Here is a 12,942-nt window from a genome sequence, read left to right as displayed (position 1 = left end):
AAAATATCTAGCTAGATATATTGCACTTGTGTCAACGTTTTCCCAGTCCTCAAAGCACTTAAATAAAGTAATTTGTTGTGATCTTGTTTAGCTTCTCCTTCGATACAGTTTTTATCGTCCATTGGGTCATCTTTTCATGGGCCTCTTCAGCTTTGGGAACAAAAAAGTTACTGATCTGGGGAATACGGTGGCTACGGCACCATTAGTAAGTTGTGTTTGGCCAAATAGTCATGGACAAGCACAAAGGCGTTATCTAAGTGCAAAAGTTAACTTTTGATAATCCCCAAATCCGGGGTTTCTGGCGGATTTAGTCGTGCAAATCGCACACAACTTGACGAGAATATCCTTTATTGACCTTTCAGCCCTCTGGCAAGAACTCGTGATTCACGTTGCTCCTGCAATCGATAATTCTTCTTCTTCTTAATTGGCATAGACACCGCTTACACGATTATAGCCTAGTTAACAACAGCGCGCCAGTCGTTCCTTCTTTTCGCTACGTGGCGCCAATTGTATATTCCAAGCGTAGCCAGGTCCTTCTCCACCTGCTCCTTCCAACGGAGTGGAGTCAATCGATAAATACTGTTAGCAACACCTTGGTTCATGTGGCAGTTTCCATTGGCATGCTTAAGCTTTGGTTTCCACATCATAACCATAAACACATGATTCGTCACCAGTTATGATCCTGTGGAGCAGATCTGGGTCGACGCGAACTTAGTTCAACATCTTATGAGCATTGTCAACGCGACGTGATTTTTGGTCGAAAATGATTATTTTGGCATAGAAATCGAAGACAAACCAAAAAGCATCCAAGAAAAAAGCTTTCAAATGAAATATAAATATTCAAAATACCTGACCTTGTCAGCATAAGTAAGAAATATGAGTACCAACATAATGCAACAAAACAAGCGAAAATCTAATACACGTAACTCGCGAAAATTCAAAGTTTTCGATACTTTTTGTACAAATCTCGTATATCGAGATCACATCCGAAAGGAAACGTCGGATATTTAAAAATGATCAGGGTGACGAGCTGTGTTGATTTAGCCATGTCCGTTTGTCCGTCCGTCTGTATATCTTCTCAAAATTTTGCTGGGATTATTATCCAAGGCATCGCCACGATCTCTGAAGATATTCGATGGAACTCAGATCCTTGAATGAAAATGACCACGAGTTTTTTGAAGATTCAGTTGCTATCTCTCATAGAAACGATTCAAATATGTCACTTTCCCTGGTCAAACACCGTGAATAATGGTTTTCATAACATAAATTTTTAAGATTTTTTCTTTCGTATTTTTCTTATGTTTTTTTTTGAGAATATTAAATTTATAGCCTCTTGGACTCACTGAAAGTAAATCTCTTTAACTTCATCTTTTCATGAGAGCCAACTTTTCTCTTGATAACAAGATAAGTTTCATATCATATCGAAAGCTTTTGAGACTCTAGAAAATAATACTATTCGAAAAGCAGGTATTTTCGGCTTAACCTCTGAGTTTTACTTCACTGAATTAAATGATATTCGTCCTAAATTTAATACAGTTCGTCCTTTTCATTGAAACTTATTGACAAAGTTTTAAAATCTTCACTTCAAAGGGTTCTAGCGCTTCACTTCACTGAACCTTTTCGGTACAGTTTATTTGAATAGGAATTATGAAGACATCATTGAGATATTGTTTTCCACAATCGACTGCTTTATCAATTAGTTGAATTCTCCGTCTTAAATTTTCTGTTCGAAGCGCCCTCTGTCGACAAGCACAGAGATGTATTTTAGCCGATTATTTCTCAGGGGACAAAAGATTCCACGATTAGTATTTCTTTAGCCACAATTAACTTATTTTTAAGTAAATCCGTTTTCCAACAACGCCTCTTTGAATGTACCGTAATCGGATACCGAGGCCAACTTCACAAACAATTCGTACACAATAATATTCAGCAAACATTGTCCAGCTCCAACAATGAGAGTAGGTTAACAACGGCTAAAACCCACAAATGAAATACCAACCGAAATATTATTTGCAATTTAACAAATTTAATAAATGATGTACACCGAAGCACCGAAACACCGAAGCACCACAATAAAAAATTTAAAACCCAATCCGGGGGAAATATGCAATTGTGTGACTGAAAGATATTGCACAAGCCTTTGTAATCTTCACAACAAATATGACATAGTTGCTTGTAATGAGTGCTGTTGTTGGTGTTGTTGTACATTTACACGTAAGCTGAGACACGCTCCTCTTTCTCACCACAAAATCGGCTTTGTCGCCTCTTTTCTTCTTGTCACTTGACACTCTTTGACTTTTCAACTCTTGCCCATTAGTGATTACCTGTGGACATAGCTGGCACTCACACACACACAGACACACACACACTTGCATACACACGAGCAAGCAAACAGCAATAAGCGTTTGTGTATTTCGATTTTGGTTCATCGTTGCAAAACGAAGTGGTAACTGAGCGCCTTGAGCAAATACGCGCTGCACGATTTATCAATTTGTTAGCCGTGAGTTTGCCTGTTCGAAGTCAAAATACGAAAAATAACTGTAATGCAGCTACAACGGTACATGTGTTTGTTTGGTTCGTGCTTGGCTTTGCTCAGGCCTTAAAGCTACGATATGATGATTATGAAATTGCATCTTCGATTAATCAAAATTTCGAAGGAGTCTGTACATACACACAAACGTACTTGCATGTATATATACATACACACATGCAAACAATACAGCAAATGTATGTAATTTCGCATATTAATGAAGGTGCACATGGGTGTTATGAAAATGTCGCTGCAAGGCGAGTTGAACGACCCGGCCGTTAATAAGCAACCTTACGGTTTTTTAATATTTCACAGTTGTGTGCTAAATATCAGCACTTAGAATGAACTTCAGCCACTTTCTAGCGATTTTATAAAATTTCTACTACTTTTGCTTATCCTCATTCCTTCGCGGAAGTCATTTGATTTCCTATTTTCTCATTTTCGCGCTCAATTTACATTTTCTTGTTGGCAAAAAATGTATCTTCGCATTGAAAAGTGAAAATCTTTGCAATAAATCTGGTAGCAATTAGTAGTGGCAACATTTCAACGCGTCTTCCTCGACGCTTGTAACTATTTATTCACTAATGAATTATCGGCGAATTTCTAATGATTTGCATATTTTGATTTATTCACACTTTCTCAGGCAGACAACTTAATTTTGACTAGTTGCACGGTAGCACAAATGCAGTGAGAACAAAATATTTTCTCTTCGTGCCTTTCAAATATCTTACATATTGGCCGTTACGAACGGTATGAAATCATGTGGCAGCTGGAAGATCATAAAATTAGATAAACGTGGCTGGGAGAATATACTAAAGACCCCCTTTTATCTGTTCCTAGCATTAGTCAATATTATCATTCGAAAGAATTTAAAGTCATAACTGAAGTTCTCGGTTTTGGTATCAGGAGGCTTGCTTGCTTCAATTTCAACAATTTTTATATAAGAGGCATATTGTCCTTCGAAGGACTATTTGTGCACAGTTTGATTTTGGTATGTCCATTAGTGCTTGTTTTATAGATTGTAATCTCAATCATATTATATATATAATATTTCGTCAGAAAGTGGGCGAAGCCAATTAACCACTTATACATAAATTCAACGTTTCTGATATTTTCTGTTCTCTGATGAAGCTTTCCCGACTTAACTGCAAGTAAAAAAAAAATTAGTCAAGGTCACGCCCATTTTTCGAAAATTGGAAAGCCACTAATAGCTTTCACTATCGAAGTTTAATTGGTTTCACTTTGTTATTCAGAAATAGACTACGTTGCGGGCGTGGCATTATTGGATCGAATCTTTAATTCAATATAAAAAAAAGGATTTTTTGAAGACGCCGCTTCCGTAAATTTCGACCATTTTTATATATAAAGCCTATTACCTAACTTGATTTCTTAGAATTTCCTATAATATATAATTGACAGTTATATTTGTTCATTTAAAAACATTATATATTTAAACTTAAAAAATTCGAGACAAAAATGCAACATTTTTTCTCCAAGTGCACTGCTGCTGTATGCCTGCAGCGCCGCGTAAGAGCAGTGAATGGTTGCGCATGCGCACTTGTGTGTTATTCTTAACCGCCAAACAGCACTTTCCTTGCGCCTTTCGCGAAGCAGAGCGAAGATAAGGCCAATCGTCGCTAGCCGAAAGCGGAAAACCAAACTTAATCCAAATCAAAGTCGAAAAGGCAGACGCAAGATAAAGACGAAGGCAGACTTAAAGCCGCAATACAAGCAAATGCATGTGCAACATGTTGCACAGTGTCTGTACGCGATGCTAGGCAAGGCCACGACACGGCAACGCACATCAACCGCAGTTGCAATGTGAATTAATAAATAACAGAAAAGCCATTCAAAGGCATTCCGCACCGCACACTCCATGCATGTGCCATTGCTACTGCTGCTGTTGTTGTTGCCGTTACTACTCTGCAGAATTACAGTTACCACATACACATGTACACGCGGCATATTTTAAGCCGCAGCGGTGGCCGCTTGCCATTGCCAAGAGGAATTAAATAAAAGTCTTACAAAGCTATCAGCCGCTGCCGCGCTGCAGCGTCGCATGTGCCACGCCGAACTCGGACTCGAACCAGTTGCCAGCGCCAAGCGGCAGCCAAGCAATCACTGCTGCGCTCAAAAATATATTAGCTGCAATTATAAGTGTACACAAGTGTCACTGTAAGCGCGCGCGTGTGCGTGTGTGTGCAGCAGCTAATCATGTGCTATCTGCAGCTGTCAGACAACACCATCAGCGGCGGCGGCACCGAAAATGTTGCTCTCTGATTGCCAACATTTGTACAGCATGGAAAATGAAATAAAAATGAAAATCTGTGCCCTGCAACCGCCACTTGCCGCAAAGGAAACGCCGCAACGCCGTCTACTTTGGCTGGCATTAAGCGCCGTCTCCTTCTTGGCCGCGCTTGCAGATAGCGGCGCGCTTCACATACTACTCAACGCTAAGCGCTGTTATGCTTCTCGCAGCGGTTGGCATTTCTTAATTGAATATGGTTTTCATTTAATGCCATGTGGCGGTTGTGATTTATCACGCGCATCCGCTAAATGTCGCATGCATTTGGTGCACTCGCCCGCATGGCAGTCCTCATATGTACAGGCAGAGCCAAGTACTCCCGTCTTCATCAGTGAAATGCGCTGCCTGTTACAGTTGCTACTGCATGTGCCACCTGATGTGGCATGGTTGCTGTGTGCGCTTTTTGCCACAACGTTTACCGCGTCATTTAACCACAAACGCTCAAAGAGACATATATACATTCAGATATATATATATATATGTATATGTACATGTGATTTCCATAAAGTGTTCGCGCGCTTGATGTGACAGTTGATTTTATGCTCTGTCGCCTATTTGGTGCCATTTCTCCTCAGTGATTAATTGCATTCGTGCGCCTCTTTGATCACACTTAAGCTTGTAACTAGAAAGCTATTATGGCGTTTACTCAGAAAGCTTTTAAGTGTATACTTTTGGGTGGCGAATTCGCAATATCTTGTTAGAAGAACATGAACCTGTTGCACTTAGCACAAACGGACTGGCGTGTTGGGCGGTCGACACTCTCTGTTACAACCAATATTAGTATAATATATTATTCAATTTAATCCATTTTTGTGGCGCTCTAATTAGAAAATTTGTTTTTCACTTCAGGAAAAATTTCTATTGTAAAATTGTAGTCTCATTTCTCATGTACATACTTTCTTATTTGAATTTAAATATTATTGCATTTTGAATTGGTGGCACATTTGAGCCGTCAGCCATCTTGTAGTACGCATAAGAAGACTAGTGAGCTTCTGCAAATAACATTTACTTAATTTCCCTCGTTTAAATTAAAAAAAATAATCTTCGAATCGTTCTTCGAAAAGATCTCAACAAGGTTAGGTTAAGACGTCGATTCCAATAGGTATAGGAATCTCACTTGGGCAGCTTAGGTCTTTGTTTTACCTAAAACCCTATATAATATATCACAAGACCCTTATGAATCAACAAAGCACTCTGAGGCTATCACAAATTGGTTGAGACAACTAAGTGCAAGTAGTTCAGAAGGTCTCTTGCTATCTACTCTAGGCCAAAAGGATATTTAAGTCGCACAGGAGCGGCTCGTCAAACTGTGCCTGCTAAGCTCAAGACACCAATGCAGATCCAATCCACTCCCATTCCGATGTGATCGGTGCAAACGTGCCATTTCTGGCTTACTTATCGGATTTGCAGTCTGATGTGAATGTAGTAACTTGATGCTATTTCTAATAAGGACGGACACTCCTTGATTAGGTTAGAGCACACAGTTAGCGAGCTCTGCTCTAAATCGCCGCTCTACTGTCGGAGTGAATGCTCACCTCCCAAAAAGAGGCTCTACTTCATAGTAGTACGTCTACCGCCTAAAGCCTAAAGTTAAGACTCGATAAAGCCGTGACGAGTAGCCGTTGCGAGACAGAGATCCAAGTTTTTACGAATCAACAAAACCCTTGTAGAACATTCAATCTTTGAACAAAATATAATTACAATATAGTATATCAGTCCGGAAATTTGCAACCATCATGTACAATGATTTAAAGTTTATGAAAGATTTTGATCAATTTTTATAAAAAAAAAGGTTTCAGAGTTCAAAACATGTTATTGCGGTCAAGGAAAACAAATTCTTTAACATCAATTTAAATTCATTCAAAACCAATGTCGAATTTGTCTTAAGCTCCGAAAACTATTCGCTCGAATTTCGCTTTACGCTATTTAGCGCCCTCTACCTGCAAACATGAAAGCTCATAAGATCGAAAGCTTTCATTGTTCGAACAAACATTGTTCGGTCAAATAAGTTGAAAGCTTTTTTGATGATCCCCAGCGATGTAACATTCTGACGCTGCGTTTGAAAAAAAACCACTTCGTGAAATTTTAAATTACTTTTTATACGAACGGTTCTCTTCAAAATCCGCAAATTATAAATGAAAAAATAATTATGGGAAATAACATAACAGCAACAACCACGCAAAAGATTAGTAACATTTTGAAGTTGCGCATCTGCTCATCGCAAAAATTGCAGTACTCCCAACAGAGAGCAATTCAGAAATTTTCGGGGAGTTGACGCAACTGTCACACACTCTGATTGCTTCACAGATGACCGTTGATAAGCTGTAAATATAAAAAGCGTACACACACACGGGTAAATGCAATCATCTGAATTAGCTGTGGCAATAACCACTACAACAACACCATCGTTTGTTGCTGCTCCCATCATATCGGCCAACCAATCACTTAACTCAGCGCCCAACCCACGTAAATTGCTGTGTCCACAAACACTTCCAATGAGCTGAAATTTGAAAATAAATTAGCGGCAACTAAGAAGAAGCAGCCACTGTATGGCCGTTATGCCGGCGATGCGCGCATGCGTACTGCGATGTGCCGCGCATGCGAGTATTAGCGTGCGCAAGCAATTAGTTGCAAGGGTATGACCTCGGCAGCAGCAACCGCAGCAGCAGCGGCGGCGGTGCACACATGCGGGTGTTTCGGGAGCGACAATTGCCACCGCTGGAGTACAACTTTCGTTCACCTGAGAATGCCAACTGCAGGTACATGCATTCAAACGCTCGTAAATATACATATGTACTCAGCGGGCTGACATTTACGTGTGCGCGCATGCGCAACCACACCGCGGCACGATATAAATTGCTGGCGATAATGAACTAATGTTGCATGCAACGCAACGCATCCTCAACAAAGTATGATGTGTATGAGCCTGTGTGCACGGTGTGAGTGACGCTGCGGCAACAATGGCATGACAGCTATGTACTACCACTACACCGACGCGCCCCCGCCTGCCCACACGCCCCTCCCAATGCATTAGCGCAACGCAGAAATATCCAACCCTGTTGACCTCAACTTTTCAATGTCACCTGTCGGTCAAAAGTGCCTACCGAAATTCCTCTCAGTTCGCGTTGCGAGGTCACATTGCATTTTTCGTGCGTCGCATGTCTAGGCTGCATGAATTAGATAAAATATTAGCTGGCATTTTGCATGCATATTTTCTTGGAAATGTCTTCATTATGAGCTGAAGAGATTGCGCGACCGTTATAATCATGCAACATGCACGTACTACATGTGTATACATTTAAATACAAATATATGTACATATACATATGTAATCATATACATCGCAATGAGTGTCGGCATGTTGTTGTGTGTGTAAGCATTTTGTATTCCAGTCGCATTATCTCGATTGCTTCAGCTTTGCTTTGCACTGCTTTGACAGCAATCACTTTGTCATAGCTGTAACTTGGCCATTCAGTCATTCAATCATTCGCTCATTCATTTAGTTAATTTGGCGCTTCTGCTTCTGCTTCTGCTTTTGCGAGAACTTGTCCAACCCGTATTTGTGTTACGTTAATTACTTTGTTAGACGCGTTCGAGTTGCTTTTGACGTGACTTCGTGGTTTAGTTATCGTTATTGCTGCTGTTGTTATTGTATTTGCAATGGCTTTTCTTCTTTTTTTTGCTTATCTCTCAATTACCGCATTTGTGCAGTTAAATAAGCAATAACGGCGCTTCGAAAGCCGCACAATTACGAAATCACTAAGAAGTTAACGAAGTTTAATAACCGGATGGATGGGATGAAAGAATTGCAAATAATTCCAAGAATAATGCGGCAGTCCCTCACTGGCAATGTTAGATCATTAGGCTATTCTTCCATTTTATTTTATGAATGGGAGAATCTATAGTTTTTTGCTCAAATTTGGTCCGGCCAGAAGGACAAAATTAAGCCTCAGCTTTTCTCATATATCCATATCTTGCGCTGAGATTGTCGCCTCTGTACAAACTCTGAGATTTCGTCTGGAATATATTTAGATGTTAGGATTCTCCTTGCAATAGATGAGTTTAATGCTTTTCCTGATATTATATATTATATATATTTTGTAAGTACTTTCATCACAGAAAACCACTTTAATTCTTTAGCAACCTCTTCTTCAGAGATACGAGTAAGATAGCTACTATCTTGTCTTCAACACAAGTTTTAATTCTTCATTTTAAGAACAGAAAGGCAAATAAAAAGGAAACGGTGAAGTGAAAGCAAGAAAAAAGTGAAACGGAGTATATTAGATAAATAAAAATTAAATAAGGAAGTATCTGGGATTTGTACGTTGAAATAAAAAGTCGTTACTTGAGAACTAATTTACACTTCAGAGTGGCTTCATATTATTCCTTGAATCATTACTTATGAAGCATTTCTAAAAAGTCGTGTGAAAATTTCAAGTCGAACGGTTCTTTCCTTAACTGAGACAGACTTGATTACTGGTTACTCACCTAAACTACTTGCCGGATCAACTTGAAGTTCTCGGAGAAAATTATGCTCAAATATATATGCATTCGGTATAAAGGGTAATTCATTTCGAGGTCACAACCTTTTTAAGGAAGAACACAGAAACTTCAAATTTGATGGGGAATGTTTATTATCATTCGAAGAAAGATTATCTCTCTCAAACAAGCGAAAAGATAAAGAGTTGTACACTCACAATGCAATAATCTGAATAACGATGAAAAATATTAATTTTTACTCGAATACTCTTCAGTCTTTAAATTTGTCTTATATCTTTTGGCTTATATCTTTCTTAAAAATAGTGATAGAACTTAAAGATGCACTTTTCTAGCTTTGTCTATGCTTTAAATGTAACAAATGCTTTAATATCTCCAAATTTTCAAAAATGGTATTTAAAAACTCCAAATATCAAAAGTGTGCGAAAATTCGCTTTTAATAAGATTTCTTTACTATCAATTTCCTCAAAAACCGTATTGTGAGAATTTTGGAACTTCAGATTTTGCGTGGCTTCTAGTTCCTAAATTTTATATATGTACTTAATATCGAAGAACTTTTGTTCGAACACAGAAACTTCAAATCAATGGTCGGATAAAATGTTTATTAGATCATTCGAAGAAAGATTATCTCTCTCAAATGTTGGCTGCGGCTACGACTCAAATAGTTCATCCGTTGAGTCCAATTTTCGAAGACTTGTTCGAGCATTTCGATTGGTAACTTGCGATAACACGCGAGATGTTTAACTCCAAGGCCTGAAACGGGATTGTCCGGATAAACTCTAAACTTTACATATGTATATCCAATCGGTCGGCCCAAAACCTGAAAACCTGAAATCCATTGATTGATGGATTGTCAGATTTTTCAGCCATCAAATAGCAATCTGTTATCATGTGCACTTACTCTAACGCACAAAACAGCTTATAGACATAACATACAAGTATGTTCCCATATTTCTTCACAGGGATCAGGTAAGATTACGAAATAAACCACTCAAAGAGTTTTACTTCTCTTAATAAGCTTTTTTCAAAACCCAGTGTTAAACAATGATTTGCCTTGGTTACGGTATATTGTGTGTAACATACTGTGTATGTATGTTGATATTTGTTTCTTCACTACTGGGATTCTTAAGGGGGTATTATTGTTTAGTGGCCCGTTTTTAGAGCGTTTTCTCGAAAAAGGATATGTGTCCGTTGTTGTTGTTATAGCGGCAGAAAACATTCCTGAAGTAATTTCGAGGCACGGTGCCGGGTTGACAATCCTTGGCCGGATACAAATCCGGGACCGTTCCGGTTACTTAGACTCGACTGTCGTGGGGACGGGTACCGTCACATTGATTTCTACCCTGATGGCCTTCTAAAAAATAATACAGTGATGGATTCTTAATTGTCATGAATTTCGCTATATCGAGAAGCTGCAAAATGAAAAGGATTTCGAAAAATAAATGTCGATTTTTTCACAAATTTTTTTTAAATTTTACTAATTTCAATATTTCATTTTGTGTTGCCTCATGTGATGGAGAGATATTTAAAGAAGTATTGTAACTGCAACAAAAAAGATAAGTTTCAGGCAGCGTAACTGTCCGCTTAACCGCTTCAATTGCCACGCCACTAAAACGGCTATAACTTCGCAAAAATTTAGTTTTAAAAAATCTTTTCAGAAGGACACTTTCGAACTTCTAAACTATCGAAATATGCCAAAAACGATTTTTCGTTTAATTTCTGCAATAGAAGACCCTTTTTAAGGTCTCATTTTATTCCATACTAAAATTCTCTAAAAATTATATTAAATCAACGACAGTTCGTATTCACGCAGATTTAGTTTCCCTTTTCATTTGTTTTTTTTCTTGTCTTTTTGCTGGAAATCTGTTGCTTACAACGGCATTTAAAAAGTTTAAATTTCAATTAAAAAGGTATCAACTTTCTTATTAACTTTGATGTGACCGCAAACGTGCGAAAGTAAGCGACAGCGATTGAACATACACGAACGCACACACTCACACCCAACTGGGAGGCAAATCGCCTGCACAACACGCTGGCCGTTATTATGCGTAATGTCATTGCCAACACATTTCGCCGAAATTCGCGTGTCAAGCGCAAATGAAATAAAGATGCAGGCGGAAAGTGAATGAAACTCATTTACTCAACTGGCAGGCGAGCACAAACAACAAGAAACAATAATATTGCCAGACATATTAAATGTCCACATTTATATATGTGTGATTGCTGCATGTACATTTGTGTGTGTATGTGTGCGCACAGGCGCTTGCAGCCAAAAATTAACGCTTGCAATTCATCTTTGCCGCAATTAAATAAGCATGCAGCAACAATGCGACAGTTGCTGAAGCGCCTATGGTGCACATACATATTATATATGCAACGTGCCACATGTCAGTGTGCTGCCCCTTCATTGGCGCTGTTATTGAGGTTGATATTCATTTAAGAAAAAGCATTCATCCGGCACGGAAATACGCCACTGACATGCAGCACTTGCCGGCCCAGTTGGTGTCAATCAATCGGTGGCGGCGATGGCGATGATGTTGGTGATGGCGTTGGAAATGGTGGCAAGTTTGTCGCGGTTGTCGGGCATCACCTGCTTGCTGCCGGCTGTTGCTTCATCATTGCTACTTTTTGTGTTTCTCTCAAGTTGTTGTTGCTGCTGTTGTTGCAATTTGTTGCGGTACGTGGATGGTGAACTTTGTTGTAAGATAAAATTGATTTTTAATTATGCAAAAGTGAAAGCAAAGGTTCAAAAGAAATTCAGTTCACTTCCAAAATAATGAAAATAAAAAGACGAAAATAAAATAGAAATTATTCCGTAAAAATTGCAATAAAATTAAAAAGCCACTCAACTTAAACTCAGCTTAAATTGTTGTAAATTGTTGTAAACGTAGTTGACTCACACATCCATTCAAATTAATCACACACCCAGTGACCGCGCGCAAACGCCCCACACTCCGCAGGGGCAACGTGTCGAGAGTGTCGACAAAACAACGGAGTTTAGAGGCATGCCAAAAACAATAACAAAGTGCACACGAACGAAAAAGAAACCGTTGAAAATTTGACACTGGCCATGAACTAGCAACACCCATTGAGGCGTTGAGCAGCCATGCAGCCGGGGCCAACAGGCGAAATGGGTGCGATAAACTTTAGCTGTTCGAAATAGTTTTATCTTTGTGCGAACTCACCGTTTTCGAATGTCAAAATATCAATCAAAAAAGTTGCCGAGCAAAAACAAACAACCATTCGTTTCTCACCAACATACTCACCTCAGCTTGTAAGTGAATCCACCTCTCCGGTATTGCGGCATTGCCGGCGATTAATTCAATTAAAAAAGTGACAGCGACGGCGTTGCTGATGAGTGTTGGTGTTGATTTTGATCTTTGTTGCTGATTAACAAATGACTGGGTGTTGTTGCTCCACCAATCTGAGCGCTGATGTGGCCGGCGTCCGCTTTAGCGTCATATTAGGTTTAACTGCTGCTCAAAGTTAGCAAACCCACTAGTTCGAGTACATACTTGCAGACATATGTGCATATATCAAATAACGGACAGTGTCGGCGCACGAAGGGGCTTTCCGTGCACATTCTGTTTTCATAATACTATTTATGATG

At 39.2% G+C, this 12,942-nt stretch overlaps 1 protein-coding gene across 5 annotated transcripts in view; it reads left to right on the top strand.

Annotated features, from left to right (window-relative positions):
- The window catches only part of LOC126762212 (uncharacterized), a 186,186-nt gene that overhangs the window by 133,451 nt on the left and 39,793 nt on the right, over positions 1-12,942 (top strand). The window lies entirely within an intron of this gene.

The sequence above is a fragment of the Bactrocera neohumeralis genome, chromosome 6, assembly GCF_024586455.1.
Source record: "Bactrocera neohumeralis isolate Rockhampton chromosome 6, APGP_CSIRO_Bneo_wtdbg2-racon-allhic-juicebox.fasta_v2, whole genome shotgun sequence".
Classification (NCBI taxonomy): domain Eukaryota; kingdom Metazoa; phylum Arthropoda; class Insecta; order Diptera; family Tephritidae; genus Bactrocera; species Bactrocera neohumeralis.
The sequence above is the reverse complement of the archived record's forward strand: the minus strand, read 5'-3'. Positions and strand labels throughout refer to the sequence as shown.